Source organism: Zingiber officinale, chromosome 9A (genome assembly GCF_018446385.1).
Source record: "Zingiber officinale cultivar Zhangliang chromosome 9A, Zo_v1.1, whole genome shotgun sequence".
NCBI classification, from domain to species: domain Eukaryota; kingdom Viridiplantae; phylum Streptophyta; class Magnoliopsida; order Zingiberales; family Zingiberaceae; genus Zingiber; species Zingiber officinale.
Window position 1 is genome coordinate 19,775,074 of NC_056002.1, and position 25,027 is coordinate 19,800,100.

Here is a 25,027-nt window from a genome sequence, read left to right on the forward strand (position 1 = left end):
ACATTCCTAGACCTACCCTTCCTAGGCATGTGTCTCCCCTTCTTGGGATTAATGCTTAGGTTTTCACCCACTTTTATTCCCTTAGGAAAAGTGGTTTGGGTCTTATTAGGTCTACCCTTAGTGTATGATTTCTTAGGATTATCTACCATGTTAACCCTATTTCTATCATTATACCTAAATCCATGATTATGCTTAGGTAAATAATCTACATTATTTCTAACAAGCATATAAGAATTGGAGATTGGATTAAACTTCAAAATAGGGATTACCTTCCCTTTTACCTTTGAAGCTCCCCCTTGACTTGTGCTCCTCTTCTTTTCCCATTTCTTCAAGTGTAATAACCACCCTTCTTACTACTACTACTCTCTAAGGATGACCGTTACTTATCTACTAACTCTACTTAACCGGTATAATTAAAAAATCTCTAGGAAACCCTACCGAAAAATTTCGGCAGAATCTCCCCTGTACCGGTGACCATAATCATTAATACATGACATAATATACACAGCCACAAGCGGCTGGATCACACATCAATCAACCATGCAGTATAATAAATCCAAAATAAAGGAAACAATACCACAACTCATCACACCATATCACAATTCTTCTACTATGTCCTAATCACATCAAAATAACAAATGTTATCTCAAATACTCCTATCATAGCAAAAGACAATGGAGACTAAAATAAAACTTCTTTCCTAGTCCCAAGGCTTCCATAGTCCTGGCATCACACATCCTTCAAACACCTCCTTGTCGCCTTCCTTTCTATATCTTTTCCTTTCCTGTATCTGCAGTAAGAGGAAGTGCAGTCTATAAGCAAAATTTGCTTAGTAAGCGCTATCTAACTCACAAAATCTCGATATGCATGTATATAAATGAAAACATGCTAAAACTGAATGCTAACATGTAAAGCTACTCATGCTCATACATAGCAAAGGAATCATACTAACTGAAATACTAAACATGTATAGCTAATCATGCTCATAAATAGCAAAGAACAGTAAACTAACTCATGCTCTTCTATTAGTAAAGAAACATACTGAAAGGCTAAACATGTAAGGCAAGTCTATACTATCATGCTTGCATAAAGAACTTAACTTACTGAATTCTAAACACCTTCTGTATCTTATTTCACTTGCTTAAAGCCTTATTCTTTAATACTTATGTGAAACTTATTTTTTTACTTGTTCAAAAGCTTATACTTATAATACTTCAAAATAATAATCAACTTCTTCTTGGGCCCAGGCGTAGTACCATCTTATGCGCGTTCCCTAATAGGTTGGGGTAGCGAACCACCAATCCTAAAAGAGCAGACCTTGGTCTACCAGGGCCAAGACCTTGGAATTGGACACCTGGATTTGTTTAACGACAACCTTGTGAAGTCGGGTACTAGCCTCTTCTTGAAAGTAAAATACTTATTATCTTGTTTACTTCTTTAAATGCCTTGGCATTTTAATAGGCACCTTGTGTGCCAAAAATCCCTAAAGTCTTGACTTTGGGATTTACTTAAGGCCTTGGCCTTTTCTTTCTTTTCTTTATCTTTCTTATACTTTTCTTCATCTTTTTTATACTTTTCTTAAACCCAAAATACTGTTAGGGTATCTTTCGTATGCATCTATGAATGAAACTAACTATGTAACACATAACCATGCATAGAATACAAAAGAAATCTGCATATATGCTTAACAGAAATCTGCATACTAGCTTGATAAAAAAAATCTGCATAATATCTTAACAGAAATCTGCATACTAACTTAACAAAATCTGCACTTGTTTAACAGAAATTCTGCAAAGAAACTTAACAAAAGAAACATATTCTGGCTAGTACAGATTTTCATCGTCTCTCAAACTTCCTTTCCATAATATGACTAATACACAGCTTATCTGGAATTCACTCAATAAAGATATTATAACTCGTAATCCATTTAAAATTCCAGAATCAGCCAAGCACAGATGTTATCCATATACTTGAATGGAAGTAGCATAACTAAACCTCAAACTCAGATTCAACATAAGCAATTTATCTAAACCTCATGCTCAGATTTAATATAAGCAAATTATCTAAACCTCATGCTCAGATCCTCAAATCTGTATATTCGAATGGAAGTAGCATATCTAAATTATTCTCATACTTCTCACCTGTTAAATTTATTACCTCAATTCAAATCATCTTTAGTTTAATACATGATACTCACCAAAACAACATATTACATATGCTCATCTTCACTCTTCATCCACGCTTATGCACTAAAGAGATTACACCATCTACTTCATCATAAAATAAACTAAAATCACTGCCGGATCAACCTCCAATTAGCCTAATAAACCAATACTTAATCCAAGCCATTTTATGTTCATTGCCTAATAGCAAAATAAAGGGAAACTAAAAACTTAAAGAAAAATCTAACTATATACTTGGAATAAAAGAGTCTGAAATGTTTTCATGAAATCTGAAACTAACTTGCTAAACTTAAAACTATAACTGCAGGTTAAAGGATCACTAACAAAGAATCTAATAGCATGTTAAACAATTGATAACAAAAGGGTCTAACTGGTTAGAACTTGAAACTCTATAAAACTTATACTTCTTATACTTTAAAATATTTATCTTTTTCTCCTTCAGACCTTGGTCTTTACTTTACTTATAATTTCTCATGAATCCCTAAAAGGGTTCAGTAGAATACTATATGTACATATAGATTCTAGAGTTGCATAAAATAAGTTCAATTCATTAAGACTTGCTGTGAATATAAGGAATTGCAACTAACTATACATGCTGTCCAATAACAAGAAAATCTAAGATTTGCATACATTAAAATAGACCATTCAAGCTCACTGATTTGCAAAGGAAATAAAACTGCAAAGCTAAAAGAGAAGGTCGGTTGTCCATGCTTAATAACCTTTGCAAAAGAACTAAACTAAATGCTGACCTAAAGCTATTCATACTCATTAATTTACCAAAGAACCCCCATCTGTCACGCTAACTATAAGGTTGTTCTGGCTTATGGAATTAACCTTCATGCTTCTACAAACACTTACAATGTACAAGCAATGCACAAATGCTACAACACTAGAACTGAATGCAAGGAATTAATCTTGCTGAATTGAAACTTAAAGAATCAAATTTGAATAACTTTAAATCAGTAATTAAACCCAACTATATGCCAAATCCATTAAAACCCCTTCTTATCTTCCTTTAAAAACTCACTCCAATGAATCCAATACTACACAAGATTAACTCACGGTATAATAACAAAATAATTCCAGTAATTAGATACTACTTCACTTTAAAAGTCTACAACTATCAAATGGTATAGAACATCAAGCATGTTGTCCGTACTTTTCTCTATCTACATTCATATATGGCATAGGGTACTTAGTGAATATGAAATCTGTTCATGCATAATAGAGTGTAGACTATATTTCTAATTGTTCCATATTTCCACATCTCCTAAGCAGAATAGGCTTCACAAATCAATCTAACTGGTTACCAATCAAAAACCCAAAATTGGTACAATCTAAGCATCATGCTCGGAAACCAAAGAGAAGCAATCAAGCACTCATGCACTAAAACTAAAATAAAAGAAACTAGATTAAGCTACTAGAGATCTAATTGAATCTTCCACATAACAAGACAAGCTCATTGAATTCCTTGGTCATCAAGTAAACTTACACTTCAAAACTGTACAATAACAAAAGAGATAAACCAAACAGATTTGATCCTAAACCTTTGGAAAACTTTAGCTATTTAGTGATACGGAGATATCAGGGATTCACTCTACCATAATCTGTCCAAATCCATATTACATCAAGAGTAAACAAATTCAATCAAAATTTATGCCACTCCAGAAAGATCAACTCAACTTCTGTACTTAACCTGTATCCCATAACAGTTCAGGAACACAAAACCAATCGGAACCCCAAGAAAGCAAATCAACCTTAAAATTCAAAGCTCCACTGAACTCAAAACACCATTCAATCCTCCGAATAACTTCCTGATCAGGCACTTGATCAAAAAGGTATCATGCAGAAATCTCCCAGCCTCAACAACATGAAAGAAATCAAATTCAAACTCGTTCTTAGCCATGTGAAAGCCATGAAAAACGCAAACAGAACCCCACTTGTAAATCCGAATCCCTCAACAAGACTTAAGCAGAATACAAAGCTTTAAATCTGAAAAACTAGGGTTCTATGGCTAACTCAATCTTTACAACTGCAATAAGGGAGAAAGTCACGGTAAAACTCAAGAAAACAAGAAAACACCAAATCAAAAATCGGAGCAACTCTTACCGCAGGTGAGTAGCAACTTACCATGCTTTCTTGGACCTACTGCCAAGAGGGAGAGGCTGCTAGGGTTCCGGGTGCTTGCAAGCTTCCGGCCTCTTCTTGTGCCCGCGCAGTCACCGTGCCGAGAGGGCCTCGGATCCGTGAAGGACTCGCGGAGGAGGGCGCTCGCCAGCCGCCGGAGTGGAGCCCTAAGTCGTCTTCGTTTCCACCCGAGCGAGAGCCATCGCGCGGCATCGTGAGCGTGAGAGAAGAAAGGGAATTTCGAGAGAAATTTTAGGTTTAGGTAAAAGGATTTAAAACTTATACTCAAGGTTATTTTCGTTTCCAACTATAGCTTAAATGGAATTTTTCTTCTTCCTTAATAACAAACGATCGCTAGCACACTTGGTCAGCCGCTCTGCTTAAATCTTTGCTTCGGGTCCGAGGTCGAGGGTTCGAACCTCGGCCGAAACATTTTTCCACAACATTTTATAAACTTAAGATATTTCTATATCTACTATCCCTTAAATATGATTTCGCCCATTATTTGATCAGCAATAACCGCCGGCCCACTTGGTTAGCCGAGTTTTGCCCAGATCAGAGGTTGCTGGTTCAAATCTCAGCTTGGACATTTTTTTTTTCAAAACTTCGTTCGTTTAGTAAAAATACCAAACGACCTCCAAAAATTACATAAAAATACTCTAAAAATTTCTAAAAATCTCTAGAATATTTCTATAACATTTCTAAATATTTTTATGGACTTTTAGAACTCTAAATCATGAAATTTGGGGTGTTACATCAAGTGCGCCAATTTCTTGAGCTCTCCTCTCCTTGGGCACTTTGTGTGGTAGTGACCCCACTCACCACATGTAAAGCACCTAATGTGCTTCTTCTCCTTCTTCTTCCTACAACTCACATTAGTTTCTAAATTAACTTTAGTGAGTTTAGGGTTTACCTCCTTTACCTTCTTGAGCGAAGGACACCTACTCTTGTAGTGCCCCATCTTACCACACTCAAAGCATTTGATGTGATCCTTTGTGCTCTTCTTGGTAGTTGAGGTGGAGGGTTGAGCTTCCAAGATCTCCTCTTCCTTGGATTGCTCTTCTTCCTCTTCACTTGAAGATGTGGGCGGTTCCACTTCTTCCTCCCTTGAAGATGTGGATGATACCTTCTCATCTTCCTTCTCCTCCTCGGATGTTGAGCTCGTGTCAACATTCGATTGATCATTCTCTTCTTGGATTTGTGTAGGACTCTCATGAAGTGCAATTACCTTTTTCCAAAGGTCACTTGCATTCTTGTATTCACCTACATTCAATATCGCATTAGGAGGTAATAAATTAATTAAAATTCTAGTTACCTCCTTGTCCGTCTCCGATTGCTCCCTTTGCTCATCGGTCCAATATCGACGTCGGAGACGCTTTCCCTTCTTGTCCATTGGAGCTTTAAACGGTTCCTCCAACGCAATCCATTGGTTCCAATTCATTTGGAACCACATCTCCATGCGCTTCCTCCAATAGTCGAAGTCCTCGCGCTCGTATGGAGGTGGGATTCGGATGTCCCATCCGAGAGGTCCCTCCGACTCCATCTTCTTCCTCTAGCCTCTCTCTTGGTGATTAGTCCAACAAGAGCTAACCTCGCTCTGATACCACTTGTTGGGACCTTGACATCCGCTAGAGGGGGGGTGAATAGCGTCTCACCCAAATCGTCACTTCCTACACTTGTTAGTACGCAGCGGAATACAAAAACAAACTAACAAATACGAAAGTTAACCTAAAACAAGAAAGAAGAAGACAACAAACCAAACACAAACCCTAACACAAGGTGTTTACGTGGTTCGGAGATAACTTGCTCCTACTCCATGGCGTGTCCGTAAGGTGGACGATCCCTCAATCCGTCGGTGGATTAGTCCCCGGCAAACTCCGGCTAGCTCAACCTCCTTGTGGGTGGAGAAACCTCACTACAACTCCAACCAAGACCTCTTGGCACACAAAGATCTCTTGAGCACTTTGGTGACTACTAATTAGGCTTTAACCAAGTCTAATTTCGTCACCTTGGTCGGCCATACCAAGCTCCTTCTTATAGAGCTTGGAACAAATCAGAACCTGATTTGCCCGTTACCAGTCGACTGGTGCCAACGGCTACCTCAACGGCTCTCTGCTACAGTACATCAGTCGACTGCTACAATCATCAGTCGACTGCTACAGTACTGCTACAGTAACGCTACAGTACTGCTACGGTAACGCTACAGTAACCCTAATTTTAGGATTTTGCCTCGGGTACATTCACTCAGCACTCGTTCTCGCCCGACCAACCTAGACCTAGCCTTCTAGCCTCCTCCATCAGCCTCACGTCCCTCGGATGTCTCCCCATCCTTCACGTCTTGCCTTCTGGAGCTTCCTTCGGCCTTGTCCATATTGTCGGGTCTTCCTTTCCCAAGAGGCTCCTCACCTCCGGGGCTTCATCCATTGCCAAGTCACACTTGGACTTACGTTGCCAAGACTACATGCTTGGACTTACACTGCCAAGACTCATTCTTGGACTTTCCTCCTTTGCCAAGATCACACTTGGACTTTCCTTGTTGTACCTGTATCCTGCACACTCACAATGCATATCAAATACAACAATAAACCTAACTTAAACCTTTGCCCAAACATCAAAACCTAGGGCACCTAGATTGCTTCAACAGAGTTTACTCGAGTTGGGATTTCAATGTTTGATCATTATATTATTTGGTTTAGTGAGACGTCAAGTAAGTCAAAATTGACTTGATACTTAACAGTCGTTTAATATATTAAGTTGATTGAGTCAAAAGTCAAGTAAGTCAAGGTTGACTGGATACTTGACAAGATATGAAAAGTCCAAGTGGAAAACGGTCGACCTGACACTTGGCGGCCAAAAGTCCAACATAGAGTTGGTATAAGATGGAAAGTCTAAGTGAGTCACGGTTGACCAGACACTTAGTAGTTAGAAGTCCAATAGGGAGTTGGCATGAGGCGTGAAGTTCCATCAAGTCAAGGTTCACTGGATGGTAGACAACAATGAAATTTTGACGAATCAAGGTTGATTGAATGTAAGGTAACGAGGAAGTCTTGACATAACAACATTCCAAATACCATAACTTTTGACTCGGATATCAGAATATGATAATTTTCAGTGCGAAATGGAGCTCATTCATAGATATATTATATTTGTTACTCAATATTAGTCAACTAATCATGGGTATCAGTCAACTAATGACTTAAGAAACTGAACAGAAGAAAGTTGATTCGGTTAATAGACTCAACTAATGGCATCAGTCAATTGATGAGTTGCATCAATCGACTAATGAAAATCGGAACCAAACAAAAGCAAGTTGATTCAGTTGTTATATTTGATTGATTGCATTAGTTCACTAATGAGTTGCATCAACATTTAGAACTGAACAAAAGCAAATTGATTCAGTTGTTAGAGTCAATTAATGACATGAGTCGACTGAAGTGTTTCATCAATTGACTGATGGTGGTCAAATATGTCAAAAAAAAGTCATTGTATAGGTTTAAATGATCGAATTCGACATATCAATCAACTAATGGGTAAGATCAGTAGATTGATAGACGAGAAACAACCTCAACTTGAAAGTTATAATTGTTGGAACCCCAAGGTTGTTTTGGTGTGATCAACAAGTTAAGTTAGGTCATGTGTGTTTCTAACCTTGTGTCTAAGTGTGCAGGAGCTTAGGAGCACAGGTACTCGAGCGGAAGTAGCAGCTAGCGAGAAGGATGGCACGCGGTGCGTCCGAGGGACGAGATGCTCTGGAAGAGTACCCCGGTGGATGAGAAGGAAGCGTGAGGTGGTTTCGAGGGACGAAAGCCGGAGCAGAAGATTGCTTGGGGAGCAAGAGACACAGCTAGCGAGAAGGTCGGCACGGGGTGCGACCGAGGGACGAAGATTGCGGATGAGTACGTTGGTGGACGAGAAGGAAACACACGGCGACTCCGAGGGATGAGAAGCCGGAGTGGAAGGCTGCTCGAGAAGACCGGAACTTGGGTTAGGGTGAGCCCTTTTCCGGATGGTAGAGATCACCCAAGCGAGCAGATCCGGAGGAGAAGAACCGGACCGAGGCGGGACTGAACTAGAGAAGAGGTCCCGGACGAAAAAGTCAACATCTGTTGACTTTGGGCTTCGCCCAGGGCGCTCGGAATGGCTTCGGGAGCTCGGACCAGGATACTTGACCAAATCACGTCAAACACGATCTGAACGTTGGGGATAAAGTTTTATCCCCCCCCCCGGGTGCCCGGAACCCCTTCGGGGCGCCCCGACCAAGGCTATAAATATAGCCTTGGTCCAGAAGCTTTTTAACGAACTCTGAATTGTAATTCCAACGCTTGTAAGCTTTAGTCTAGAGTTGAGCTTCTGTTTTCTGCGCTTCAACAATGTACGAGGCTTCTCCGCCTGAAGGAGTTTTTAGTGAGCTTAATGTTCCTTGGATTAACAACCACATCGGTTGTAACCAAGTAAATCCTTGTGCCTCGCTTTTTCTTTATGCTTTTAATTTATCAGCTTACTTTATATATACAAGTGTTAGCTTAAAGAGTTCGAGGAATGGTTGTTTGCTTTTTATTTTACTGGACTATCCAACAACCCCCTTCTAGCCAGTCGCAACGTTCCTACAAGTGGTATCAGAGCCAAGGCGCTTCAGGAGGACTAATCGCTGAACGAAGCAATGAAGTGATGGTCGGAGCCTACGACTACCCACCTACATTCGAAGGGGAGTTTGCCATTTGGAAACAAAAAATGGAGGTATACCTTAACTCAGACTTTGGTATTTCTTTAATATTAAAATTTGGTTATGAAGAACCGAAGAACACAAACGGAGAAACAGTCGATCTATGCCTCTGGACCAGCAAACAACGTAACGAATCGATGGCAAACGGACGGGCAGAATTTCATCTTCTAACCGTGATACCAAATGAAGATCTCGACAGAATCGGCGAATACAATAGCGCAAAAGAACTTTGGGAAAAGTTCTTGAAGCTCTACAAAGAACCTTTGGAAGCCGACGACTCAATAGACACCGAGCCACCGACAGAACAGTCTGAGACCGAAGAAATTGCCGAGACAGCAATCATAACGGAAGACCCACCTACAGATGAATAAAGCTCAACCGAGACAAGCATCAAGAAAAGGGGAGAGTTTTTAGAAGAAAGCAATTCAACAGGGGGAGAATCAACAGCTGACAAGGTAAGTCAAGTATGGTCTCCACTTTCTGAACATTTAGTTAAATCAATCGAAATGTCGCCGAAAGAATTGTGTGAATTAAAAATTGAATCATCGAAAGAGTTTTTCACATTAGAAAATCAACTGCCGAACTCTTCTTGCAAATTAGAAATATTATCGAAAAAATTTCTCGAATTGCAAAATGTTTCGACGAAAGATTCTTACGAATTACAAAATATTTTGATAAAAGAATTTTGCAAGTTAGAAATTTTGTCGAAAGACTTTTGTAAATTGCAAAACATTTTTTTGAAAGAATTATGCAAACTAGAAATGTTGTCGAAAACTTTCTTCGAATATTTTTTCGAATTATAAATTACTTTCTCGAAAGAGTTTTGCGATTTAAAAACTAAAGAATCATTAAATAATAATGAGTTGAAAGGATTTCGAACAATAGCTTGTCTATTAAAGATTCTCGACAAACTAATAATAGAAATTAACATGATACAATTTTCTGTATGTTTAATACTGTCTGCCTTAAATTTGAAAATTTGTGATCTAAAAAATAATGAAAGATTAAAATGGAAATTTAGATATATGGCAGTAACTTGAGAATGAATTCTGCTTTAAAAAAACATAAATAATAAGTCAAAAGTTATTTTCTGCCTTAAATTTTTTAAAATAATTTTTACAAAGATTTAGAAACTTCTCAATTTTTTTTGTGAAAAATTATTTAAATTTTGCTTGACTTAGAAATTTTTCTTGACTTAGAAATATTTTTCAGAAATTCATCTTGACTTAGAAATATTTTCTAGAAAATCATTGAAATAGATTTTTTAAGTGTCAACCCTTAGATTTTTCTTGCAACCCCAATTTTTTATGTGATCAAAGGGGGAGAAGAAAAAGTATAAGTCTAGGGGGAGGTAGAAAATTGAAAATTGAAAATTGGAAATTTTTTGAAATTTAATGTTTCTATCTTGTTGCATGTTATTGCAAAAAAAATTGTTTAATTTTCATATCTATTTTTGTCCCTAGCTTAACTTGGGTTGATCACATCAAAAAGGGAAAGATTGTTGGAACCCTAAGATTGTTTTGATGTGATCAACAAGTTAAGTTAGGTTATGTGTGTTTCTAACCTTGTGTCTAAGTGTACAGGAGCTTAGGAGCACAAGTACTCGAGCGGAAGACGCAGTTAGCGAGAAGGATGACACGCGGTGCGTTCGAGGGACGAGGTGCTGAGGAAGAGTACCCCGGTGGACGAGAAGGAAGCGTGCGGTGGTTCCGAGGGACGAAAGCCGGAGCAGAAGATTGCTCGGGGAGCAAGAGACCTAGCTAGCGAGAAGGTCGGCACGAGGTGCGACCGAGAGACAAAAACTGCAAATGAGTACACTGGTGGACGAGAAGGAAACACGCGGCGACTCTGAGGGACGAGAAGCCGGAGTGGAAGGTTACTCGAGAAGATCGGAACTTGGGTTCGGGTGAGCCCTTTTCCGGATGGCAGAGATCACCCAAGCGAGCAGATCCGAAGGAGAAAAACCAGACTGAGGCGGGATTGAACCAGAGAAGAGGTCCCGGACGAAAAAGTCAACATTTGTTGACTTTGGGCTCCGGGGCGCCCGGAGCAGTCCAGGATGCCCGGAGCAGCCCGGAGCGCCCGGAATGGCTCTGGCCGCCCGGACCAAGATACTTGACCAGATCACGTCAAACACGATCTGAACGTTGGGGATAAAGTTTTATCCCCCCAGGGTGCCCGGAACCCCTTCGGGGCGCCCCGATCAAGACTATAAATATAGCATTCGTTCAGAAGCTTTTTAATAAACTCTGAATTGTAATTCCAACGCTTGTAAGCTTTAGTCTAGAGTTGAGCTTCTGTTTTCTGCGCTTCAACGCTGTACATGGCTTCTCTGCCTGAAAGAGTTTTTAGTGAGCTTAATCTTCCTTGGATTAACAACCACATCGGTTGTAACCAAGTAAATTCTTGTGCCTCGCTTTTTCTTTATGCTTTTAATTTATCGGCTTACTTTATATATACAAGTGTTAGCTTAAAAAGTTCGAGGAAGGGTTGTTTGTTTTTTTATTTTACAGGACTATCCTACAACCCCTTTTAGCCGGCCGCAACGGTTCTACAATAAAAGAACATTCTTGAGGAGATTTTGGTAATTCTTGGGATTTTGGAGAAAAGTGTTGTTACATTTCTGAATCAACAAGAGAAAATTTCAAGTAACAAGAAATCGTTCAAAGCAAGATTCATATAAAATTATTTGTACTCATTGTATTTAATTTCATTTTTTATTTTCTTAGAGGGAGATCACCAGAGTAAGCCTTGAACTAATCGCCTTAACAAGCGAATACCAAATAAAATCTCAAAATTAGGCATGTGGCATCAATTTTGATTCAAATTTTTGTTGCACATTTAAATAATAAGTACAAGATTAAGATGAAATGATTAGAGCTATTCATCCTTTTTAACCTGTGAGAGTCCTAACAATAAGATGATCTAATATTTTCGGTATTAGAGCAGAAGGATTTGAGTTGTTGAACACCTAGATCCTTGAATTCCGCCACCGTTAAAACCATCATGATATTCCATTATATTGTATCCTATTTAAAATATTAATAATTATTTCATGAAAAATACTTTTAATCAAAAATAAAAATATGGTGTTAGTGTTGGTATATTTATGATGTCGTCGTGAGAAATTATGAGAATTAAATTGATGGATTATAATAAATATTAGTGTGAATATTAGATAAGCTTGTGAGTTAAGAGATGACATTAGAGAATGACTTAACAAATTGTAAATGTAAATTAAAAGGCAAATTAAATGTATTGATATATGGAACTATATAGTGGATAACTATCAGTTCCGTTGATTTGCACATAAATATTAAAAGTGACTATCGAATATGTTAATTTGAGCAAGAATAAAAGAAGCGATTTTCTAATCATGTTGATTCGCACACGAATACTAAGAAATAGACATCCAAAAATTAAACAAAGCTTTGGGAAAAAAAGAACAACTGTAACGACCCAATTTTCCTTATTTCGAGTTCCAAATGTCCATAAAAATATTTGGAAATGCTTTTAAAATATTCTAGAGATTTATAAAAATTTTTAGAGTATTTTTATGCAATTTTTGGAGTTCATTTGGTATTTTTATCAAGAGGAAGAAGTTAAAAAAAAAAAAAAAAATAAATGCATTGAAGGCGAGGCTCGAACCCGTGACCTCGGGTCGAACCCAACCTAACCGGACGCAGCCGACCAGCTGAGCTACACGGGTTTTGTTAACCCAATATGGAACGAAACGTATTTAAGTTATGATTGATACATAAATACCTTAGTTTAAAAAAAAAAAAGGTTGCAGAGAAATTGCCGAGCCGAAGCTCGACCCGGCGACCTGGGGTTTCGGCGGAAACGCAGATAACCAGCTGTGCCAACGAGTTTTTGTTAATTAAGGAAAGAACGGGTTATATTTAAGGTATAGTTAGTAATAAAAAAACCCTAGTTATAAAGGGATTAGGTTTTCCCTTTTCTCGTCGAAAAATTCTTGTTCCTTTCTCCTCTTCCTCCCGACGCGAGCGGCGTTTCTGTGCTTGGGCGGAATCGAAGCCGAGTTAGGTTTCCTCCCTCCGGCGGACCTTGCGGATCCGAACCTTCTGTCGAAGAGAGCGCGGACACAAGGAGAAGCCGAGATTCGAGCCCCGAACCCTAGCTGCCTTTCTTCGGTTGTAAGTGCAAGAACAAGGGGTAAGTACTACTCACCTGCGGTAGGAGTTGTTTCGCTTTGTTTCTCTTTGTTTTTTTTGAATTTGCCGTGATCTTCAAAGAAAGCATAGGGATGAGTTCTGGTTTTCTACCGTGCCATCCATTCTGGGAAGAATTGTTTCATTTGGGTTTTTCTCCAGAACTTTATTAGTAGAGAATTATGATGTTAGGGTTTGCTGCCGTGAGGTGATTGTTTCGGTTTTTGCTGTGCCTCAGTTCCGAGAGGATTATGTTTTGGATGGCTACAGATTTTGGGCTGTGGGAGATGATGAGGTTAGGGATCTTAGAACAAGTTCATAACACTTCTTGTTTTGTGTCAATCGGATGCAACAGAATTGGGGAATTTAGAGTTGCCTTACAAGAAAGGAGTGAAGCTGTGAATTTTGATGTTTATGCTTGTTTTAGCTTTACAGTAAGTTGAATCTGACCTTATGCAAAGAAAATGAATGAAGAACCGGATTATGTTTTTCTAATAGCAAGTGCAGAACCGGATTATATTTTGCCTATTAGCAAGTGCAAACTTAGTCTAGTTTCTTTAAACAAGTGTAGAATCGTTTATATTGTAGTGTTGTTTCTAATAGCAGTGCAAATTTGGTTGCTTGTTTATTTTATAAACTTGAGCAGTTTTATTGTTATGTTAGTAAGTGCAGAATACATCCTTAATGTCATTAGAAGCAACCTTTCCTTATACTTTGCTTAATTGGAGATAATCCAACATGAGTAGATTTTAGTGATACATGCTTTAGTATATTATGCGTAGATGTTTGATAACAGCAGTATCCCTTCTTATATCTCGGTTTCCATGAAAGGTGCTTATTTCCAATTATGTTAAGGATTATAGCATGTAGTAGTATGCTGATTGAGTTTTCCTTGCCACTAAATGGGCATGCACAACTTAGTGTACTAGTAAGCTTGGATAGATTATTTGTTACTGTTCTAAGGGCAAGAATAACCTTGTTATAACAGTTCAGAGTTAGTTTATTTTGTCCTACTTTACACCATGTATAGAAAGTTTAAAGTCACTTCCTTTTTGCTCCATTTTGTAGCATGATTAGCAAGTTTGAGTTAGTTTTCTTTTGCTCTATTTTACGGCATGTTTAGAAAGTCCAAGTTAGCTTTCTTTTGTTCTATTTTACGACATGTTTAGAAAGTCCAAGTTAGCTTTCTTTTGTTCTATTTTACGACATGTTTAGAAAGTCCAAGTTTGCTTTCTTTTGTTCTATTTTATAGCATGATTAGCAAGTTTGAATTAGCTCTCTTTTGCTCTATTTTATAGCATGATTATTAAGTTCAAATTTGCTTTCCTTTGCTTTGTTTTATAACATGCTTAGAGAGTTTAGATCTGTTTTCCTTATGTTATTTTTATATAGCATGCTTGGTTAGTTGTAATCCTATACTTGTTAGATATACCTATAGGATTCTAATAGGCTCCAATAAAGGATTATAAGAAGTATGAGTAAAGAAAAAGACTAAAGTCTAGTTAAAAAGAGATAACAAGTAAATTAAAGTAAGAGGCTAGTACCCGACTTCCGAGGTTGTCATTAAACAAATCCAGGTGACCAATTCCGAGGTCTTGGCCCTGGTAAGACCGAGGTCTTTATCCTCATAGGGCTAGAGGCTCACTACCCCAGTCACTATTAGAGAGCGCGCAAAACAAAGATGGTACTAAGCCTGGGCCCAAAGAAGAAAAGAAGAAAAGAAAAGTAAGAAGAAAAGAAAAGAAAGAAGAAAAGAAAAGAAAGAAGAAAGTGAAAAAGAAATTAAAAGATTAATTTCTAGTATAAGAAAAGTAAGAAGAACAAGAAGAAGAAAGTGAAAGAGAAATTAAAAGATTAATTTCTGCTATAAAGATATAAGAAAATGAAACAAGTTTATGCTTAGAATCAATAAAAGTTTATTTCTTTAATTCTAAGCCTACAGTAGTAGTTTCATTACTTTCCTGCCAGTTAGTGAGCATGTTTAGTATTCAGTTTTATTTCTGTATACCATGAGTACATGCAGCTTTGCTTTAGCATTTCAGTTTCAGTATTATTGCATTTCTTTTATGCGCTTCGAGTTTTTGTGAGATAGATTAGTACTTACTAAGCATTTTCGCTTATAGATCTTTTTTTTTTTCTTTCCTCCTACTGCAAATAAAGGAAAAGCTAAGATATGAAAGGGAGACGACAGGATGGTGGTGGTGATGAAGGTGTGTGATGTCTGGACTGTGGAGAGATCCAGAATTAGCTGACAACACTGTTAAGATTGTCTGTTTAATTCTTTTAGATTTCTTTAAGTGTTATTTTGAGTTGAGACTGTATTTAAGTTTATTCCGCACTGGTAAGTAGTTCACTTGTATTATTGGTGGAGTGATGTAGTTGGTTGCTTTGCTAGAGTAGTTTTTTCTTTTACTGTTGATTTATTACTGCGTGGTTGTGAATAAAATGTGTTCCAGCCGCCTGTGGCTGCGTATATATTATTTGTATTGTTGTTTTGGTCACCGGTACAGGGGAGACTCTGCCGAAATTTTTCGGTAGGGATTTCTCGTAGTTAAGTAGCGTACCGGTTAAGTAGAGTTTGTAATTAAGTAGCGTCCACCTTTAGAGAGTAGTAGTAGTGTAGAAGGTGGGTTGTTACAGTTGGTATCAGAGCAGTGTTCCATTCTCCAGAATCACACACACATCAGCATCATCCTCGCCGTCTCCAAGTAAGAAAGTATTTAAATTCTTTCTTTATTCTGCTTTCCTTATTATTAACTGCAGTATAGAGTACTTGTTTTTTTTAGTACTTAAGTAAGATCAAAGATTTAGTTTTCTCTTTTCTGTATTCGTATTTACGTATTATTAGAAGGGTTAAAGTAAGATATCAAGCCTTTACCTTGCATAATTAGATGGCAAGAAGAGGACACCCCGGTACTGAGGAACCAACTCAGGAGAACGAAGTGCCCAGAGCAACTGAGCCCAATCTCTTCGAAGTTGTTGCCCAACTCCAGAAACAGGTAGCAGAGCAGCAGCAAGTGATTGCCAATCTGATGGCAAATCAACAACTAGTTCCTCCCACTCCTCCAACAGTAACTGTAGAGACTCCAGGGGTAACCGAGGTTCCAGCAGCTACCCTAGGAGTCGTCACAGCACCTCAGAGACAAGAAGCTTACCTCATACAGTGGTTGAAATTGAAACCGGAGAGCTTCTCAGGCACTACTGAGCCCTGGGATGCCCAGGCTTGGTTCAAAACACTGGAGAGCACAATGGATCTTCTTGACTGGCCAGAAGTCGAGAAGGTCAAGTGCGCCTCTTTCTGCCTATCAGGAGATGCTCGTATGTGGTGGGAGAGGATAAAGACCAAGAGGGCAGTCAATCAGATGAGCTGGGCTGATTTCCAGTCAGAGTTTTATGAAGAGTACTTCCACCTACAAATCACCAACAAGCACTATGAAGAATTTATAGAGTTCAAGCAAGGTGACCTAACAGTGGAAGAAGCAGTCAAGAAGTTCAACAGGCTAGCTCGTCTCTGCCCAGAGCTAGTAAGTACAGAGAAGGAGAGAGTCAGACTGTTGCTCAGAATGCTGAGACCACAGATAGCACTGAATGTGAGTAGTGGAGCTCACCGGCCCCAGACTGGTGAAGAGTTGATCAGTAGAGCATTAATTGCGGAGCACTACCTGAATGACATCAAAGCGCAACGAGCGCAGCACAAGCCTGTGAAAATAGAGGGCAAGACAGTGGGGAACCAGAAATCCCAGTCAAGTAAACAGAACTGGAAAGGCAAGGGTGACAAAAGAAAGCAGTGGAACTCAGGAAGTAATCAGAAGGGAGGACCAGCAAACAAACAGACCAAGTTCCCTCCCTGTCCCAAATGTGGGAGAATGCATCCAGGAGCCTGTCTTTTAGGTAAGACTGGATGTTACTCCTGTGGCCAAGAAGGACACATGGCTAAGGAATGTCCTAATAAGCTCAAAGTACCTCAGCCACAGCCATTGCAATATGGAGGCCAGCTTGCACAGTTGCACCACATGGAAGCAGCATTGGAGGGACCCTATATCAGTCAAGGAAGGTTAGAAGCTCCACCAGTTCCAGCCTTTGATAGTGCCAGAGTATTCTCCCTCACCAAAGAAGAAGCTGCTAGTGCCTCTACGGTCGTAACAGGTCAAGTAGTTATTTTTCGTCATTTAGCTACTGCACTATTTGATATTGGAGCGACCCATTCTTTTATATCAGTGCCCTTTGCCAAAGAATTACAGGTACCTACAAAAGTATGAACTCCATGATCTCGACGACCCTACCTTCTGGGGAAGTCATGGAATCCAACCAGTGGCTTCGGGCTGTACCAGTCAGAACTGCAGACTGAGAGCTATACGTTAACCTGGTAGTCCTCACCATGCAGGATTTCGGTACCATTTTGGGTATGGACTTCCTAAACAAGTACAATACCTCAGTGGACTGCCGTAGAAGGAAAGTAATCTTCAGTCCAGAGGGTGAATCATTTTTTTAAATTCACGGGAGTGCCAAGGAAGAAGACCTAGAAACTTTTCTCTTCTCTTGCAGCTCACCAGATGTTAGATAAAGGGTGTGCTGGTTTACTTGCATTCATTGTGAGTATAGAAGAACAAGAAAGACCCAAGCAGGAGAAAGTTTGGATAGTCTGCGAGTATCCAGAGGTATTTCCGAAAAGCTACCTGGACTACCTCCTAACAGAGAAGTGGAGCCAATTTCAAAAGCTCTATACCGCATGTCTCTAGCGGAGCTGAAAGAGTTGCAAGAGCAACTTCAGGAGCTACTTGACAAAGGCTTCATCCGCCCTAGTCACTCACCTTGGGGAGCTCCTGTGTTGTTCGTTAAGAAGAAAGACGGATCCATGCTAAGGTGCATAGATTTTAGAGCGCTGAGCAAAGTAGCAATTAAGGACAAGTACCCTCATTCCAGAATAGATGATCTATATGATCAGCTAAAAAGGGCAATAGTGTTCTCTAAAATAGACCTACGCTATGGGTATCATCAGTTGGAAGTGAAAGAAAGTGATACACTTAGAACAGTTTCCAGGACCAGATATGGACACTACAAATTTATAGTTATGCCTTTTGGAGTGACTAATGCACCTGCGGTCTTCATGGACTTAATGAACAGAGTGTTCAGAGAATATTTTGACAAATTTGTCATTGTATTCATCGACGACATTCTGGTCTATTCAAGGACCCCAGAGGAGCATGACACGCACTTGAGGATGGTACTGCCGACTCTGCAGCAAAAGCAGCTTTATGCTAAATTCTTAAAGTGCGAGTTCTGGTTAGATCAGGTGGCATTTTTAGGTCACATTATTTCTAAATAAGGTATTCAAGTGGATCCAGCCAATGTGGAAGTGGAACTGGGCATTCAGACAAAGCTGATAGATGCGACAACTCAGGCTATTCAGAAGATCAGACAGAGAATTGAGACTGCCTAGAGTAGATAGAAGAGTTATGCTGACACACGCCGTAGGCCACTTGAATTCCAAGTAGGGGATTCAGTCTTTCTCAAGGTCGCTCCTATGAAGGGAGTGATGAGATTTGGCAAGAAGGGCGAATTAAGTCCCCGCTACGTAGGACCTTACCTAATCATAGAAAGGATTGGGAAAGTAGCTTACAAGTTAGACTTACCACAAGACATGTCAGCAATACATAATGTATTTCATGTCTCTATGCTAAAGAAGTGTCTCCACGACCCGAGCCAAGTGATTCAGCCTCAGTCAGTGCAGATCCAAGAGGATCTTAGTTATGAGAGTAGACCTACACAGATAGTGGACAGAGCAATTAAGAGATTGACAAACAAAGAAGTACCACTAGTGAAGGTCGTCTGGTAGAACCAGAAGCACGAGGAAATCACTTGGGAGCAGGAGGACAGTATGACACAGAAGTATCCAGAGCTATTCTAATTTCGAGGACGAACTTTTTATAAGGTATGGGGGATTGTAACGACCCAATTTTCCTTATTTCGAGTTCCAAATGTCCATAAAAATATTTGGAAATGCTTTTAAAATATTCTAGAGATTTTTAGAAATTTTTAGAGTATTTTTATGCAATTTTTGGAGTTCATTTGGTATTTTTATCAAGAGGAAGAAGTTTAAAAAAAATAAATAAATAAATGCGTTGAAGGCGAGGCTCGAACCCGTGACCTCGGGTCGAACCCAACCTAACCGGACGCAGCCGACCAGCTGAGCTACGCGGGTTTTGTTAACCCAATATGGAACGAAACGTATTTAAGTTATGATTGATACATAAATACCTTAGTTTAAAAAAAAAAAAGGTTGCAGAGAAATTGCCGAGCCGAAGCTCGACCCGGCGACCTGGGGTTTCGGCGGAAACGCAGATAACCAGCTGTGCCAATGAGTTTTTGTTAATTAAGGAAAGAACGGGTTATATTTAAGGTATAGTTAGTAATAAAAAAACCCTAGTTATAAAGGGATTAGGTTTTCCCTTTTCTCGCCGAAAAATTCTTGTTCCTTTCTCCTCTTCCTCCCGACGCGAGCGGCGTTTCTGTGCTAGGTTCCCTCCTCCGGCGGCCGGCGAAGGCTTCTTCCGGCGAACCTTGCGGATCCGAGCTTCTTTCGTCGAAGAGAGCCCGCGGACACAGAAGAAGCGCTGAGATTTGAGCCCTCCGAAAACCCTAAGAGCCTTCTCCTTCCTCCTTCTCGGTTGTAAGTGCAAGAACAAGGGGTAAGTACTACTCACCTGCGGTAGGAGTTGTTTCCGGCTTTGTTTCTCTTTGTTTTTTTTTTGAATTTGCCGTGATCTTCAAAGAAAGCATAGGGATGAGTTCTGGTTTTCTACCGTGCCATCCATTCTGGGAAGAATTGTTTCATTTGGGTTTTTCTCCAGAACTTTATTAGTAGAGAATTATGATGTTAGGGTTTGCTGCCGTGAGGTGATTGTTTCGGTTTTTGCTGTGCCTCAGTTCCGAGAGGATTATGTTTTGGATGGCTACAGATTTTGGGCTGTGGGAGATGATGAGGTTAGGGATCTTAGAACAAGTTCATAACACTTCTTGTTTTGTGTCAATCGGATGCAACAGAATTGGGGAATTTAGAGTTGCCTTACAAGAAAGGAGTGAAGCTGTGAATTTTGATGTTTATGCTTGTTTTAGCTTTACAGTAAGTTGAATCTGACCTTATGCAAAGAAAATGAATGAAGAACCGGATTATGTTTTTCTAATAGCAAGTGCAGAACCGGATTATATTTTGCCTATTAGCAAGTGCAAACTTAGTCTAGTTTCTTTAAACAAGTGTAGAATCGTTTATATTGTAGTGTTGTTTCTAATAGCAGTGCAAATTTGGTTGCTTGTTTATTTTATAAACTTGAGCAATTTTATTGTTATGTTAGTAAGTGCAGAATACATCCTTAATGTCATTAGAAGCAACCTTTCCTTATACTTTGCTTAATTGGAGATAATCCAACATGAGTAGATTTTAGTGATACATGCTTTAGTATATCATGCGTAGATGTTTGATAACAGCAGTATCCCTTCTTATATCTCGGTTTCCATGAAAGGTGCTTATTTCCAATTATGTTAAGGATTATAGCATGTAGTAGTATGCTGATTGAGTTTTCCTTGCCACTAAATGGGCATGCACAACTTAGTGTACTAGTAAGCTTGGATAGATTATTTGTTACTGTTCTAAGGGCAAGAATAACCTTGTTATAACAGTTCAGAGTTAGTTTATTTTGTCCTACTTTACACCATGTATAGAAAGTTTAAAGTCACTTCCTTTTGCTCCATTTTGTAGCATGATTAGCAAGTTTGAGTTAGTTTTCTTTTGCTCTATTTTACGGCATGTTTAGAAAGTCCAAGTTAGCTTTCTTTTGTTCTATTTTACGACATGTTTAGAAAGTCCAAGTTAGCTTTCTTTTGTTCTATTTTACGACATGTTTAGGAAGTCCAAGTTTGCTTTCTTTTGTTCTATTTTATAGCATGATTAGCAAGTTTGAATTAGCTCTCTTTTGCTCTATTTTATAGCATGATTATTAAGTTCAAATTTGCTTTCCTTTGCTTTGTTTTATAACATGCTTAGAGAGTTTAGATCTGTTTTCCTTATGTTATTTTTATATAGCATGCTTGGTTAGTTGTAATCCTATACTTGTTAGATATACCTATAGGATTCTAATAGGCTCCAATAAAGGATTATAAGAAGTATGAGTAAAGAAAAAGACTAAAGTCTAGTTAAAAAGAGATAACAAGTAAATTAAAGTAATAGGCTAGTACCCGACTTCCGAGGTTGTCATTAAACAAATCCAGGTGACCAATTCCGAGGTCTTGGCCCTGGTAAGACCGAGGTCTTTATCCTCATAGGGCTGGAGGCTCGCTACCCCAGTCACTATTAGAGAGCGCGCAAAACAAAGATGGTACTAAGCCTGGGCCCAAAGAAGAAAAGAAGAAAAGAAAAGTAAGAAGAAAAGAAAAGAAAGAAGAAAAGAAAAGAAAGAAGAAAGTGAAAAAGAAATTAAAAGATTAATTTCTAGTATAAGAAAAGTGAGAAGAACAAGAAGAAGAAAGTGAAAGAGAAATTAAAAGATTAATTTCTGCTATAAAGATATAAGAAAATGAAACAAGTTTATGCTTAGAATCAATAAAAGTTTATTTCTTTAATTCTAAGCCTACAGTAGTAGTTTCATTACTTTCCTGCCAGTTAGTGAGCATGTTTAGTATTCAGTTTTATTTCTGTATACCATGAGTACATGCAGCTTTGCTTTAGCATTTCAGTTTCAGTATTATTGCATTTCTTTTATGCGCTTCGAGTTTTTGTGAGATAGATTAGTACTTACTAAGCGTTTTCGCTTATAGATCTTTTTTTTTTTTTTTTTTCTTTCCTCCTACTGCAAATAAAGGAAAAGCTAAGATATGAAAGGGAGACGACAGGATGGTGGTGGTGATGAAGGTGTGTGATGTCTGGACTGTGGAGAGATCCAGAATTAGCTGACAACACTGTTAAGATTGTCTGTTTAATTCTTTTAGATTTCTTTAAGTGTTATTTTGAGTTGAGACTGTATTTAAGTTTATTCCGCACTGGTAAGTAGTTCACTTGTATTATTGGTGGAGTGATGTAGTTGGTTGCTTTGCTAGAGTAGTTTTTTCTTTTACTGTTGATTTATTACTGCGTGGTTGTGAATAAAATGTGTTCCAGCCGCCTGTGGCTGCGTATATATTATTTGTATTGTTGTTTTGGTCACCGGTACAGGGGAGACTCTGCCGAAATTTTTTGGTAGGGATTTCTCGTAGTTAAGTAGCGTACCGGTTAAGTAGAGTTTGTAATTAAGTAGCGTCCACCTTTAGAGAGTAGTAGTAGTGTAGAAGGTGGGTTGTTACAACAACGTGACTGAATTATTATTAATCTAAAACTCCCTTATATTAATCCAAACAATTGTTTATATAGACTCTAGACCCTAAAACTCAAAGAAAGAAAAATAATCCTAACACATGGACCTCAACTCCTATCTTGTAATGAAAGGAAAGAAACTCTAATACATGGACTTCAATTTCTATCTTTCAAAGAAAGGAAAGAAATTTTACCAGAAAAAGAAATTTCTTAACTGAAAAAAATTAATAAAACAAGACACTTACATAGACAACTCATACCTATAAATACTAGAAATACCAAAAATACAAAATATCCTAAATGTACTCAAAAATAAAAAAAAATGTAAAAGATAAAAACTAACAAAAAAAAAAATCTTAAATACCAAACTCGATAAAAATAATAAAAATTACTATTTTTTTTTTCCATTCCCGTATCATAAACCTACCATTTCAGAGTAATTGTCTTTTATGAATTCTTCTTCCCTCCATAAGAGGCATGGTAATTTTCATACCTAGGGGTGTAAATGAACCAAGCCGCTCATGAGCTATTTGAAGCTTGATTCGATAAAAGCTCATTTGAGCTCGTTTAATGAGGCTCGTTAAGATAAACAAACCAAGCTCAAACTTCATAATACTCGGCTCATTAGCTCATAAACATGTTTGTTAGTAAGCTCATGAATCAACTTTTAAATAAAAAAAATAATAGTTTTGATATTGAATTTATAAATTTTATACTCTACTTATGAAAAATATAGAAAAAATAAAATTATAAATTTTAATAAGAATATTATAATTTTCTCTAAATATATAATTTAGTTTTTAATAAATATTTAAATTTATAATTTATATTTATTAAGCTCGTTTAGGCTCCATAAAAGATCGAATAAGCTCGTGAGCCGTAAATATATTCGTTAAATAAAGCTCGAGCTCGGCTCGATTATAAACGAGTCAAACTCAAATATTCAAGAGTTCGACTCGGCTCGGCTCGATTATGTTGGTGCGGTTCATACTAAGGACCTAACCCAGGTTTTGATGAATGACAAGTAAGTTAAGTTAGGTTCCGTCATGATCTAACCACTTGATTGAGTGTGCAGAAAATCTAGCTAAGTCGACGGGCCGGCCGGATAGCTAGTACGAAATCCAGCTAGGTCGACGGATCGATCAAATAGCTGGTATGAAATCCAGCTAGGTCGACGGGCTGATCGAAAAGTTGGTATGAAATCTAGCTAGGTCGATGGGCTGACTAAATAGTTGGTACAAAGTCCAGTTAGACCAACAGGCCAACTGGATAGCTGGTAGGAAGTCCAAATAGGTCAACAGGTTGACCAGATGTCTAACAAACTGGTATGTTAAGGTAAGTCATTGGAGGAGAGTGACCAAATGAGGACGCATTCTGGTTGAAGGGACAGTAGATGTTGTTGGTGCAGCGGGGTCAACAAGAGGGGAGGGGTGAATTGCCTGCAAAATAAGAACTACCCTCCTCATACTTTCAGCTCTAAAATAACAATAATAAAATAAAAACAAAATAACAGAAAGGAAAGAAAGAAGACTCAGGGATTTGACATGGTTACAACCTAGGTGGTTGTTAATCCAAGGCGGTTGAACAACTCTATTAGAAACATCGCATTTACTGTAGGTGGAGAAGCCTTTTTGCACACTAAGAAAGCTCAGATGTTGCTAGGAGTTGAATACAGAGTTAAATCAATAATGTCCTAGCTTCAAGGGCCTTTATATAGCTTCTGGAAATCCTATCTCGAGTCTTGAGGGCGCCTCCAAAGGGATAGAGGGGGGGGGTGAATATCGCTCTTTTTAAAACTAATCTTTTCGTATTTTGAAACCAAAGTCATGCAGCGGAAATAAGAAAAAGAGACAATGTATTTACTTCATTCGGAGCCTAGCTCGACTCCTACTCGAAGGCCCGCAGTCCTTGACTGCACCGATGGGCAAAACACTAAAATCATTCTTTCCGAAGTCCTCGGAAAGAAGTGAATCTTACAATGGAGCAAGATAGTAACACCCTACTATCTTGCTTAAATGAAATTACAATGCAAGCTAAAATTAAATATATCGACAAGTAATTGAAAGACGAAGCTCGGTCGGTACTATTTGGCGAAGTAGCTTGCAGTGTTGATGGAGCTTTGTTGCACGAGCAGCTTTGCAGAGTAGCACCAGAATTGATCAGAAAAGTTGTTGTACTGGCCTCTGTCTTCGAGTCTGAATTTATAGGTGTACTGGAGGTTCGGTCGACCGATCCCTCTGTTCGGTCGACCGAACCCGCTCCCTTCCTTCCTGGCTGAAGTTCGAAACTGGCTCGATCTTTTGCATTTACTGGCCTTTAATGGTTCGGTCGACCGAACCCCTTTTTCGATCGACCGAACAAGCTTTTCCTTGTTCGTCAAAATCTGCCATGATCTTGATTTAATGCAGCTTTAATGTTGATTGGATCGGTCGACCTATCCATGGGTTCGGTCGACCGATCAACCCTTCTTCCCTTTCCT

The 25,027-nt window shown here is 38.6% G+C and overlaps 1 long non-coding RNA gene across 1 annotated transcript; it reads left to right on the forward strand.

The window, feature by feature from the left end:
• Positions 1-13,002: 13,002 nt before the first annotated feature.
• LOC122021372 lies at positions 13,003-20,792 on the forward strand. The gene is made up of 3 exons (XR_006122533.1): positions 13,003-13,080; positions 19,724-19,894; positions 20,133-20,792. It is a non-coding gene; the product is annotated as an uncharacterized LOC122021372 (long non-coding RNA).
• Positions 20,793-25,027: the final 4,235 nt, after the last annotated feature.